Raw genomic sequence first — 14,841 nt, forward strand, 5'->3', positions numbered from 1 at the left:
GGTCTCTGAGTGCTGAGTGGAGGGTTTTAATGAAAACACCTAATTTAGGATTGAGTGTTCCAAAGTCTCTGTCTGCATATTGTCCAGTTGTTTGTAATAACTCACATATACTACAAGAAGAAGCTGTAATAATTCACATATACTTAAAGAAGCTTCTCTGGTGAAGGTTGAGTGATGCTCAGATCTGTGGCATGGAAGTATGCCATTAGGAACCATTTTATTGCAGAATAAAATATTCCTTTAGCAGAATAATAGTACTTGGTTTTCCCCTAGGCCCATGACCAATCTAGTCTCAGGTTCTTGGCCACTTTAGCAGTTATCATGTATGGGTTACACCTCATGCGGTGGGCCTTAAATCCAATCAGAAAGTGGTTAATTACTCACATAACATTTGTGCATGACTTGCAGCCAGGTGGTTCAGTCATATTGACAATTAACATTCTCATATGGTAATCATGCAGAGGACCCTATAGTACCGTGAATGCTAATAAGCAGAGGTCAACCTTCTAGTTGGGCACCAACACAACTTATCCATGTTTGATGATATAAGTAAGTGTTGTCCTCATCAATGGGGCCTTATTTGTAGAAAGCAACAAATTACCTTGTCAATAAACTGATGTTTGGATACTGGATATGATCTGTGAGGTTGCTTTGACCAATGACTCAACAAGATGTAACCTATACCTAGCACAGGTTTTTCTTGGTGGCATAAGTTGTTTAGTTGTGGTATTGTATCCCCCATTATAGGGTGACTAAGTTTAAGTTACTTTCATGTAAGTAAATATTTTAGGGAGCTTCCATATTAAGTTTTCAGAGGCCTTTCAGAAAGCCTCTAGTGTTACTCGCTCCACCCTACATTCCCTCCTTTATCTTGCAGTCCCCTCCTCCTCCCCATTCAACTCTTCTATTTTAAATTCCCCTTTATATCTCCATAATACTATACTATCTTTTCCTGTTTTGGCGAAATTGCTGGAGCTGGAGTTACAAAATATTGTAAGCCTACTGATGTGAGTGCTTGGAATTGAACTCTGGTTCTCTGGAAGAAGAGCAAGCATGTTCAATGCCAAGACATTTAGCCACCCCCTCCCCATTATACTTTAATACGTACATATCACTGAACTTTGTTCATACTTGCCTTATCACTGCCTCCCTATCCTCCCTGCCCCCGTGCTTCCCCTTCTGATTCTCTCTCTCCCTTCTACCCCTCTCTCTCACACACCCTGTTAATTTAGATTCTCATATGTTAGAAAAACAAGTATCTTGTCTTTCTGTCTTTATCAGGGAAGACCTTTATTTTGTATCTCAAGTATGTGCTCCACATACACAGTAGATCTACAGTAAGCACCAAGAATATATACAGTAGAATGCTTATATCCAGAATAGAGTTCTGCATGACTTTAGAATGCAACAGTGTGCTGTCACTTTCAAGGTCAGCGATATTAAATTCTCATGTCATTGAGTTTTGTAATTGTATTATGTCTAACTTATGAATTCATTGCTTCATAAAACTGGCAATTATTTATGATAGCACAAGCGATATGGTGAAAAACTTGTTTACCTAATATGGTAGATAATCTTTGCAATTAAGTTGACTACATCTGGAATCACCTAAAACTCACGAAGGTGAGCATGCCTGTGAAATATTTTCTTGATTGGATCATTTGAGGACAGACGACCCACCCTAAATCTGGGCTACATCTTCTAGTGACAACCTACATAAAAGGACATGGAAGAAAGAAGCTTTAGCTTTTTGCCTTTTTTTTTTTTCTTCTATGTCATCTGTGCTGGGATGTTCAGGTCTTGCTTGATGTTGTAACACCACTAGTTTCTAGTGGTATCTTATTGCTCTTACACTTACTCTTCTTCACAATCATCTTACCTTCACTTTTATTGGCAAGTTCATCTATTTTGTTGCTGAGCAGAACCTACTTCTTCCATATTGCAGTGTAGACAGAAGACCAGTAGCTCGCTAGGATTTCTCTGGGACTTCAGCATTCATCATGTATCTTTCTGATTCTATAGACTTTAACAAAACAGTTACAGATTCATTAATACATAAAACCTGGATGCATTATTTTTAAATTGTGTAAAATGCACTTTGGGGTTCTTCACAAGATAAATGTCCCAAACCATCCTTACAATATTCAAATGTAAATTACACAGCATGTCTCCTGCTTGGAATTTTTAGTGTTCTCCTATAAAGCTGGCCTCACAGTGATTATCTCTTAAGCTATGAATACCCACTTGTCACTTTCTACCAAAACATACTTTGGTGTAAAGCTCTTCAACTTTCCTAAGAGTCGTAAAACTTTCCATACCTAAGTGCTCTGGAGACAAGCTTGATTGGTTAGAATATAACTTCAGACCTTCCAATCATGATAGCCATCTGTATTATCACAGTACTGAGTTTAGAAATGGACTAAAGGCCTAATCACAGTGACAATCAATGTGGTAGGGATTAATGCGTTTGTTGGGGATATAGGCCACTTTTGCTACTTAAGGACTACTTAATTACTCTCCTGCATTAGGCATGCAACTTGGATTCTGTCTTTGTGTACATTCAAAATCACCTGGATTCACATCAGACATGTGTCCTCTGAGTTCCTGGGGTCAGTATGGGCTGGAATTGAGACCACATAGTAGGTACCAGAAAGCAGAGCAAACAAAACCCCAGACCATAAAACCAGCATCTTAGGTTTGCCACTTGACTTCAGTGTTTTCTACTGCTGAACTTACTGTGTTTTCTCAACCCCGAAGCCCACTTTAACTTATTTTTAAGTGGAAAAAAAAGAACATGTCCCACAGGTTTTTCCCAGGTACTGAGATGTTCTTGCCAGACATTTGGAATCAGAATTAACCATTAATTGATACTGGTGACATGCTGATACATTCCTGGTGCTTTCTGAGGTCTCTGATGACACCTGATTTGTCAGTTCTTGTCTTTTGGGCTGAGTCCTTCTGTATGCAGTGTCTCCACAATGCACAGTCCTTTGGCCACAGATCTGGAGCAGCTGGATTTAACAACACAATGTTAAACTTTAAGTTTTGAATTTCCTACAATTATTTTTTTCCACAAAATTCAAATTCAGGAAAAACCTTTGATGTATGTATGTATGTTTATATGTATGTATGTATGTATGTATGTATGTATGTATGTATGTATATCACTGAAATGTAGATTATGAAGAACCTTAGGCTGTCTTTTGATAGATACACCCTAAAGTATGCTACTTCTAAGCCAGGCATGGTAGCACACACCTGTAATCTCAGCAATTGAGAGGCTACAGCCAGGAAGATGTCACTAGTCTAAGGCCAGTCTGGGTCATATAGTCAGACACTATCTCAAAAAGGAAAACAGGAAGGAAGGAAGGAAAAAAGGAGGAAGAACAAAAGGAATGGAAAGGAATTCAGACATAGAAAGAAAGAAAGAAAGAAAGAAAGGAAAACAGGGTAGGAGGAGGGAACGAGGGAAGCCTAGTTTTTCCCCATTCATCTGTTCTTGCCAGTATTTAGAAGTCTTTTTGCTCAAGGCCTGCACTGGAACATGGTAAATTATCACAAATGAAGAAGAGTTTTCATGTTAAAACCTCAAGCATTACTTTAGGCCCTTTTATTTTAATGGAAACCCAGAGTCTATACAGCAAGGCACTGCTAAATTCAGGTCTACTTGCCACCCGAAGTACCTTTAGAAGAGAGAGTGCTACAGTCTCTGCAGCCAGCAGCTTCAAGGAAAACCTTGGGAGCATAGGAACCACAGTTCATTTTGATACAGGGAAATAGGAATTCAGGCTTTCAAGATTCTCATATTTTTATCTTTTGTCTGATTAGGAACATTCTAGAGTGCTGTGAGAACACGTCTGATTATTCTACATTTGAAGGCTCCTGCTTATCTCCCTGGGAAATGTCAGCTAGATTTCTCATAGCTCTGGGATCTGTCACTGTCCAACTGGGCACTGTGGAATGTCCAGCCCTGCAGTCTGAGGAGTCCTGTTCTTAATCCCACCAGGCAGAAGCATCAGGGAGAATAAGAAGTCAGCCTGAGGAGCTGGATAGCTTTTCATGTGACCCTGGGAAGTTGGTAATATTTGGAACTGAAAGAAAGCCTAAGGAATCCTTGTCTGCTGCTTCTCATCTGTAGATAACAGCCAGGCCCGAAAATCTTCTTTGCTGAGGTCACACAGTGGGGAGTGGCAAGGCAAGGATAAACTGTGGATTCCCATCTACAGGTCCTCTTTAGGGAAAGGGAGACAGGAAATGTTCACAAGGAAGTTAATAATTGCATTTCTTAGAATGAAACAAAGTTATACACCATTTGTATTAGTCAGCTTTGCATCACTGTTACAAACACCCTGAGTAAACAATTCATGGGAAGAGAAAGTCTATTTTGACTTATGATTCCAGCCTGCATTGGACTCCTGCACTGGATGAACTGTGACACAGACATTATAGTGTGGACACAGAGCAAAGAAGGTTGGTCACTTTATAGTGGCTGAAAAACTGTGGTCCAGCATCCACTTCTAGGCCATACCCCCAGTTATCTAACCTCCTCTCATTAGACTCCACCTCTGGAACATTATACTCTTTCTCATATTATATCACAGGCTGAGACCAAAGCCTTAAACCAGGAGCTTTTGGGAGACATTCCAGCTACAAATTTTAGGACTGCCATCTCCCCTTGAACCTGTGGTGACAGAAACAACAGCACGTCTCGTCCTCACATCAGAAACTGTCAGTTCATATTGCTTCAGTAGAATACAGTAGAGCCCTAGTGGTATGGCACACTCTGCAAGCTGACACAGGTTGCTATTGTCCATGCAAGTATGACTGGGTATCTCTTTCCTCTGTTTTCTTGAGTAAAAGGAATCTATTGATTTTGCTCACTATACTTTTATTTTAACCTAACATTTGAAAGAACATAAATCTGCTCAAGCTCCAAACTACATGAATAAAGTGTAAAACTCAAGGAAGCAAAACTATAGGACTTTTAAAATTTGTGACAGAGCAGTAGAGCCATTGAGAGATCTTTTGGAAGCTAACTTCCTCAGTCAGAAAGTAATCAGGTAAGACAGGAAAGGATTCCATGGGTTTCCCCGAAAGATGGATTTTCAGTTAAGAAAAGCAATCCTTAGCTGCTGACATCCCGAGCAACCTAGTCTTTTTAAAATGTGGGTGAGGCATTTGTGGCCAATGGGACACCAAGAGAAGCCCAGAGACAGGTCATTTAGTGTGGAGCAAAGGGTAGTTTTCATCTGTTTAAGCTCAGTTCCTCTTCATGGTTTTGTTTGTTTTGTTTTTGTTTTTTGTTTATCATTGTTTGCCTAAATAAAATTATTTTCATCCCTTTGATTCATGGCGATAACATTTACAAAAGAAACATAATTATCATTTTATAGAAGGCTTCCACACACAGTGCTCACTTATTAATCAGTATATGCTATGTGTAGATACTCTTTGTGGATGAAAAGACTCAGAGCAAAGGCCACAATATGGTTGTTCAGAGTACAGGGTAGAGAATCCTAGACTTAGTTGAGCAGGCTGTGTAGCTTTTCAAAATCCCAGTTTCTGCTTCGGTAGGGTGTTTCAGTATTAGAGTACCTTCATAAAAGATATGTGAAAAGAAGCAAGTGATGGAATTGAAAAGTTTCTGCACCCTGATAAGCCTCTTCGATGATGCAGCAATCCAAATCAGACCAAATCAAACAGAATTTAAAAAGCCCATGTTTAATGGATATAACGCTCCTGGACGGCCTTTCAGTCCCTCAGAGAGGAGACAGGAGAGACTGGAAAACCACATGTCTATTTTCTGGGAGGCAGTTTAAATAACCTGTGGGAGTGGTCTTGAGCATCTCTGGAGGTAGGTCATCATTTGGTTGGTTTCCTGAGATGTAGCAGGGTGTGTAGGGAAATAGGGGAGGGGGCTTGGGTGGAATTTCCACCATAATATTCCAGACTCTTTGGGTATGTGGATGTCAGGGGCTTCAGTGAAGCTTCCACCAGAACAAGAATATCAAGCAAGAAGCTCATCTGGTTAAGGAGCATTTCCAACAATGCCTTGCAATGATGATGGCTTTCTTTCTATCTTCCTTCTTCTCCTTGCCTTCTACGTCTTCTTTAGAAGCAGCAGGCTTGGAACCAGGCACACCTCATCTCTGTCAAGGCAGCATGCCCCAGCCTATCCTGGATGGCTGTCCACCAACCAGGGCTAGGTCTCACCCTTGGCAGGCCATATACTCTGCCATAAACTCTGTTTTTCCCTTGATAGTTGCCGTGTGTTTGATGTTCTCAAAGACAGTGGCCTCTTCCCTTTCTAAAACTGGAATAGAGTGGAAAGAAGTAGAGAAAACTGCTCCAATGTGCTTTGCTGGTACCCATGACAAGATTTTTCCCAATAGTGTTGACTCCACAAGAAAAAAACAAAATTTGTCTCCAGGGCCCAGTAGAAAACACACACAGATATATAAACTGAAACAACTTTTAAAAAGATATTGCAGATTTTGAAAATCAAATTTCATTTTGCATGTGATTTTAAAATTGGATTGATGTTTTGTGATGGTTTACTCTTGCTCGAGAGATTTAGGGAAGTATGTATATTTAGGACAGTTTCACATTGGTGGTAGATTTAAGGCAGCAGGTATCACCAATTTTTTCCTCACTGGCTATCATCTCAGCCTCTGAACCACTAGGAAGCTAGACCAGCTGTTTCTGGATAGGAGGACTGTCCTGACTCTCAGGACAAGAGATTACTGTCACTTGGTATCATTTCTGTTCAATCAGGTTTTCCTAGATCTTGCCTTGGAAGGTAGCTTTGCAATTCTAGCCCTCAATAGAAAACCTAACCTATGGGGGTGGGGGCAGGGGGTGTCAGTCTTTGTTCATTGTTTTTGTTTTGCAGTACTGGAAATGACAACCAGGGCCTCATTCATGCTCTACATGTGTCTTGCCATGGAACTGCATTCCCAGGCCCTAGTTGTCGAGCAAGTACCATGGGAAAGGAGAAGGGAGAAGGGTAAGAACAAGTTCAAGAAATACCCACGAGATCAGAAAAGAAATGTTGCATGTGCCCTGAGAAGTCTTCGAGGTGCAGAAGTGTGTTGAGACAAGTGGGTTTGGACATGAGATTTCGGAGTAAGAAGGTGAGTGGTGTGCCAGAGATGATTGTGGCCCACAAATGAGGAGGATCCCCCATCACAGAGGAGACACTGAGTTTTATCCTAAAGGCCATAGGAACTGTAGGCACTTTGTGATGCTTGGAATGTTTCTGAGGGTCAGTGACATACACAGTGAACCAGAAGTGCCAGGTAGTGGAGGGCATTGGGCAGAGACCCAGATCAGGAAAAGGGACCAGATAGAGGGTCTTGATGAAGGACTCTAATGGATGGTACCTCAGATTTCAGACCTGAAAGATCAGGCGAATGCTAGGGCTGTCTTCTTTGATGATTAAAGGGCAGATTAAGATGAAGAGTCAGGAGAAATTCAAGAGTCCGTTGTCGTCTTGAGGGGCTAGTGGGATTCCAGTGGCCTGTGGGGCAAGCTCAGACTTCCAATACCGAGATAAGTGAGCTGAGGAGGAGTCAGGAGCCTAGGGAAAGGCTTATCTGGAGGGAGAGGGAGAGATACAGCTCCAGGTAGCCTGGCTGGGAGGCAAACCTGAGCACTGCCAGGAGTCACTGCCAGGTATACATGCTTCCTTGGGGTTCATTGTGAGACATGAGATACTTACTGATAATTCTGTTCTGAGAGCTGAAGACTGTGCTAGCTCAGGGCCTGTGCAATGTCAGTGAGCAGTGTCCGCTTTGTGCCAGTTACATGAACTGAAAACTCAGTTTCCTTACCTTAAAATGGGCATGCCATGTTTTGTTGATATGCATGCTGATCCTTTCTGAACAGAAATGGAATGGAAGGAGAGGAAGGTGTGAAAACTGTGGTCAAGATATACAATAAATAAATAAATAAATTTAATCAATAAAAAACAAAAAAAATGTACATCCTAGTGGAATCAATTCCAAGATGTACTGAGGGAGAATATGTGAAGTGCTCAAATGAGAGTACGGTATACAATAATTGCTCAATTTGTGAGAGCTGCTATCCAGGTTACAGTTGCTTAGTAACATTTCTATATGCAAGGGAGGCTTGATGGTGGTGCCTTATGTGCAGTGAAAGGATATGGCTGGGGGATGGAAGCCCTGGATGGTGTGAGTGGGAGGATGTATAAAACACAGATGTGCTCTGCCTTGGCAAGGGTGGGCACTTCTCCAGAGACAGAAAGGAAGACATCTGCATGGGACAGATAGCCACACACGCATTGGAAGGTTCCTTCTGCAGGCCTACTTGGAATCTTCTTTTATAAACCCTCAGTGATGAGGTGAGAAGAAAGACTTTGGATGGGTGTCCTGTGATCAGAGTCTATCTATCAACCTTGGAATGACATTCGTGTGTGAATGAAACCTGTATTTTTGGTGCATGTGTCTTGTGTGTGAGTCAAAGGCAAGAAGGACAAGCCCCTCTATCTGGTCCCTCTTCCTGATCTGGGTCTCTGCCCCATGGCCTCCACTGCCCAGCACATTTGCTCCACTGTGGTACATGTCACTGACCCTCAGAAACCTCAGAGTTTCACAAAGTGCCTACAGTTCCTATGGCCTTCAGGATAGAAGTGATAGGAGACCCTCCTCAATTGAATGCCACAGGCTTTTCTGGCACACCACTCACTGTCTTATCCTGGGACCCCATGTTCCTGTCTTCTTTGCAGGGCTGTTGGCTTTCTCACCTATGACTGACTGCCTTCCTCTCCTTTTTCCTCCTGGATTCTGGGAAGGATATACACACTTTAGCACAGGAAACACCCTATCCCAAACCCACCACCACCAAAAAATAAAAAAAAATAAAAATAAAAACCTTGGACTCATCCGAGCTATAAGAGGTCTTTTCTTGGCCTCTTTAGAAACATGCTTATCTCTGAGCTGCTGGCACTCATGGCTGCTAGTCCATTAGTGAATATGGGGATTCTCTGGGAAAGCCACGTCTCCATTCTTCTCTCTGCCAGAGTTGGCATGTCTACCAGATGTGTGGTTCAGAAAGGAATCCCTTTTCTCTGTAAACAGCCTGACATATGGCACACATTTCCACAAAGAATGCACAGAGGAAGCATGAGAAGAAAATCTTTCTGGCACTGCCTTTCAATAGCTTTGCATATGATGTGTACAAGTGTCCTGCTTCCATTCAGAAACTAAAAGGCCAGTTTACATTTACTTGCAATTCCCTTTTGCAATAGCTACACTTGTAATAAGATGTGTACTCCATACATTGATTAAAGAGGGGTGGGCTTTGTTACACTCGTAAAGAAGAAAAGGGGGCAAAGGAACTCTTACAAAAGGTTCCACCTTCTACCTTTTCCATTCCCATGCCCAGTTAGATGACCCCTTTAGTCTAAATTCCAAGGTTATTCCCATACATTTTCAATATTCCTTCTTTACTGAAAGTTTTAACTTGTCAATAGCAGATTCAAAACTTGTCCTGGAAATTCTGCAAAAGAAAGACAGCTGTGGCAGTGAACTTTCAGTGCTTTTTGAGAGTTTTTATGACTAAAATGTACACTAGGGGTGGGTACCATCCTAGTGCCAATTCTACTTAATTCTTTAAGACTCCAGAATTCATTAAAAATTTTAAAATAACATGAAAAGGATGTCTATGACAAACGGCTATGGGGCTCTGATGTAGTTAAAGCCAGCATAGGTTTCCTAAGAACAATGGCACTGCTTCGCAGTGGAGTGGATTGGTCTTAACTTTTGGCCTTTCTGTTTCCCTTTTGTATAGCTTCTGCTGCAGAGTGTTCTGATGGCTTCACTTCTGGGGAACAGACTCAGTGTACTAGGACTTGTGTTCTAGTGTTTTTATATGAGGAACAAGGACACCATGTAGACTGTAAACCCATAAAATTGCAAAGTACTGGGCAGAACAAGATCTAAAGATGGAGCATGCAGCCATGCTTTACCCCCAGGGAACATTCCACAATATGACAGGAATTCCATAGCTGGGGGCCTCCAGGTTGTGAAAGCTTTTGTCCACTCTGAACCTACTCTACAGCCTGAAGGCATGGGCCATAAGTGGGAGAATGTGCCTTGCAACCAGCTGCAAACTTATTCCCAGAGGCAACCCAGCAGGTGGTTTGAATTCTACTGACAGGTGTTATCTACTTCCTGTGTCAAGAACACAGGCTCTTTTCCTCCTGCACACATTCTGGTACCAAAATATTTCTTTTTAAGGAAAACTTTTCAAAGCCAAGCAGATTTATTTCTGCCACAATCTGGAGTCTAATTCTCTGTGTGATGTTCATTATGGCCTTAATTACACAATATCCAAAGTGCTAGCTCTGCACCACACAATGTGCTGTGGAGTCACTTGGTTTGTTTTGGCTCAACTCTCCTCACTTGCTCAATAATATGAATCTTGGCAAAGAAAAGGGAGCCAGAGTCCAAGTCCATATGACTTGGAGTTTGCACTGCAAGAAGAGGGAAGGTGTGGGGGGGTAAGGGAGGGGTGAGGGGAGGTACACAGACCTGCCTGCTACTCTGCCATAAGCTATGGAAGCTAGGTTAAAGTCAACCTTCCTAATGCTCCTCATATTGTGGTAACCCCCAACCATAAAGTCATTTTTCATTGCTACTTAATAACTATAATTTTGGTACTGTTTTAAATCATAATGTAAATAACCAATATTGCAGGAATCATAGGTCTTTAGGTGACTCCTGTGAAAGGGACATTTGTTTCCTAAAGGGGTTGTGGCCCACAGGTTGAGAAGCACTAAGTTAGACAAAGGTTTACTTTGTGAATCTTGGGCAAAAGGGAGGGAACACAATGATGAAATATCTCTACTGGTTTGCAAAGAGGACTTGTTTAGAGTTGCAGCATGAGTAACACTAGGCCTAGGCAGCAGCTGGTGGAGCCTGTAGTTGCCCAGGAAGGAAGGAGAAAGCAAGACATCAGGAGATAGCATGTGTTCCAATATCCTCATCTCTTGTTATGACCTCTTAGAAGTTCTTGTCTGCTGACCTCTGTCATGTGAGGTGCTGATAGTAGTAGAACTTCCCAAAGCTCTCAACAGGTCAAGGGACACCAACCTGTACTAAAGGTGGCACTCCCTACTAGGAGATACTCTTCAGAAAACTTCAAGTTCAGTGACACAGCAAGCTTCAGACAAAGAGGCTGCACAAAATGGTTTGGGTAAAAACTGTCTATGGCTAAGAATTATTTTATTGAAGTTTGATTCATGTTATTATATTTAAAATATTTATACATTCCAAAATACATTAGAGGGAAGCAACAGCTTTCAAAGAACTGAAATATGGCCCCGGGGCCATTACAATATAAATTCTTATATTTAATTTAATTTTTGCACAAAAATCTTTGGAAGGCCATTTAAATCTACAAGTAGTTTTATAGACTACTTTTCATAGAAATGAACATGGATACATTTTAACACTCAGGTCATTGTTTTGAAATAATTTATGTTTTTCCTTACTGCTAGATATGTGCAAAGAGAAAACATTGTACCCCAGAAAGGTGAGGAGATCTGAAGATTTATAAAACACTTAGGAATAAATAAATAGAAGTCAAAGCATAAACTAAATAACAAAACAACTAATATTTGTTGTGTTCAGATTTGAACTTTAGAAATAGTTTAACATACAAATAGTCTTGGATGGGGACTGAAAGTTAAATGGCAAGTGAAGCCCTTTCTTGTTGTGCAATCACCTTGGAGTGCTTGTTTCTTTACTGTTAGATCAGCATTAAAGGTTAGAAAAGGAGGCATAGACAGAAAGCCACTTACCTCTTGATGCAGAGATGATACGCCATGATTGACACTTTACCAGCATGTTTACTTCCACAGTAGGAATCATGTTCTTCACTTCATGTTTTTCATTTGCATTATTAGGCAAGCATTTCCTACCTATCAGACATTGTTTCAAAGTCATGACAGGAGGCAAAGTAGGGGCCCAGAACTCAGAGTCTAATCAAATGCAGCTTATGCTCTAACTCTCTCTACCAGGTACATTTCCTCCATCCTCCAATGTCCACCAAATATTGCAGTGAGGAAGGTTTTCTCTTGTTGGTGAGATCAGCTGTGTTAATGGGCAGGAGGTTTTGCTGCCCACTAACTGCTTTGAAAATCCAAGATGACATCAGATTTTACATGGTGACATAGCTTCCAACATGTTCAGTGTCCCTCCAGTTACTGTCTCATTGTTGTTTACAGTTTATCACCTATCTCTACATGATTGTCTTGGGTAATTCCACATGGCAAAGGCTGGGGTCTCTTGTCTATAATGATCCACTGGGCATGAACTCTTGAGAAATAGCTGTACTCAGATTTTACAGCTATTTCAACAGCTCTTCATTTGTCTGCACTCATTTTCCCAGCGTTTTCTCCTTTGACCATCCTTATCTCACTGCACAGCCTCAGAACTGTGACTGTGTAATGGGTGGCAAGGAACTGTTGGCTCGGGACAGACCACAGAACTCCATTATTTGTTGTAGAATTGAGTTGAGCCCCCACCACTTTCAGTGCAATAGTTCCAATGGGTCAGAAAAGTGTTCACCTTTAGATTCTTAGGAACATATCTGTTCAGAACAGCCCTGGTGACAATGACTTCCACCTCTGGGATGCCCACTGCTGGACCTCATACACTTTCCCTCTTCTACTGTGCCCTCAGTGCCTTGTTTCATACTCCATACCACACTTGGTTTCCATGTGCCTCTTTCCCCCCTGCTATTACAGCTAGAGACCTGCTGACATTGTTCTTTGGAGGCACAATTATCAAATGGGAAGTAGCATGAAAACTTGGACATAAAGTGTCCTGAAGAAAGGCATCAATCTACTGTTTACAATATGTGTGGCAAAATACAGCCATTCCTAAAAGAAATACAGTGTGACTTTTGCAAACTTTCAATATGGATATGTGGTAAAGAGGGAGTTATAGAACACACAGAGCGTGCTGTCAGCCTACAACAAACTGCAGGAATATTTGGATATTCTACTGCACTAGAAACCTCACAGTATTTTCTGAATACTTGTTAAAGCTTAGGAACATTTTCCCCTCAATACATCCAGACAGTGCATGTCACAAAGACACAGTGCATCCTTATGGTATTGTCCTGCCTTTCACTCATGCCCATGGACAAAATGCTTAGCATTTAATAATTCTAGAAGCCAGGTGCAAGATTTTCCAAGCATGGACTCTACCTCTCCAACAGGATATGTGAAGTAGCCAGATGAATAGGCTGGATAGTAGAGGAGATAACAGGTGGTTCCACTCAACTCAAGAGACAAGGAATGGGTAGTGGAAAGGCCTTGGTTCCTCCATAGCATGCACAGGGCCAGGGAGAGTCTCATGTCACTGAGACCATCTGGAAGGCCTTATGTCTCCTAGAATTATTGCTAATCAAATAATCTTGCTGGTCAGCAACCTCATGAACAGCCTACAAGCATGATAGAATCTATCACACATATATCAAACAAAGCATCAATTTCCTCCAGACCCAGGCAATTCAGTTCTTCCTTTTCTAACCACACAGAATTCCTAGGATGATGACTTAGCATAGAACTCTGTTGCTTATGTCAAACAGTTCTAACCCACTCATTCCTGTACTGTCTGCTACCCTATTTGGCATACCCTACCTGGCATATTTTCTTAAGTGTTGATGAGATACTATTATTAAACAACTTTAGAGACCTCAGTGAAGTAGGTGTGGGCCACCAGGGGGCCCTGTGTCATACCTGGAAACCTGATTGCTGTTCAGCTCTACCAGCTGATCCTTCTTTCTTTTTTTTTTCCAACTTTTTTTTTTAAATTTGAATTAGAAACAGGATTGTTTTACATGACAATCCCAGTTCCCTTTTCCCACCCATCCTCCCCTACCCCCCCCCCAACTAAAACCTTATCTGTCACATATCTTTTCTGCTCCCCCTGGATGGTGAGGCCTTCCATAGGGGGTCATCAGTGTCTGATCCTTCTTTCTTATCAGTTGTCAGCCCCACTGTCACTCCTATGACCCCGAATGGGCATAGCTGCCCAGAAAAACTATTGTTTATATATTTTTAAAAACCCTTTATGTTTTTCTTTTGGATTCCATCTTCAGGTTAGAAGAGGGAACTTAGCTGTTGTTTTCTGTGAACTGTTACTAACCTAGTCTTAATAGGAACTGAAAGATAACATCTAGATCAGACCTTTCATTTTCCTGGCTATCATTAAGAGAGAAAAATTCATGTTTAGCACCGAGGTTCTAAATGCAACGGAGCATTTTGCAGACTCCAAAATGGCATTGGCTCTGCTGTACAAGCTCAGAAGCTTTCAAAAAAAAATGACATCAAAAGGAATTATAGCAATAGCAATGACATTTTGGTCAGTTAATTTGTCTTTTGTAAATTTATTCATGAAACATTGTGTAAGTGCTTGCTTTGTCTCAGGTGTCAAGATGCATTGTTGTAGCAGTTCTGTGCATCTCACATGGTAGTAAGATTCTAGTAGTAATTTCTGAATAGCGAATGAGTGCTTTAAGATCTCTATGAATATGCATGTACAAGTAAGAATCTAAAGGCTCAGGGCGATCATTACCACAGAAGAATTCTTGTCAAGTTTTCCTCTGTGCTAAAGGCTGACACGAAATTTTCTAAGGTGACAAAAGAGGCAGCTCAAAAATGTAACAGCATCTACTAAACACACATATGCTGGAGGTTGGGTACCAGAGAAATTGTGCTGATATATTTTAAATGGTAGGCCTATGGTGAGGTGATTAGGGTATAGAGAAGTTGTCTCTGAAGGGACTGATGAATGCTATAAAGACTCA

The sequence above is a fragment of the Cricetulus griseus genome, chromosome 4 (genome assembly GCF_003668045.3).
Source record: "Cricetulus griseus strain 17A/GY chromosome 4, alternate assembly CriGri-PICRH-1.0, whole genome shotgun sequence".
In the NCBI taxonomy this organism is placed as follows: Eukaryota; Metazoa; Chordata; class Mammalia; order Rodentia; family Cricetidae; genus Cricetulus; species Cricetulus griseus.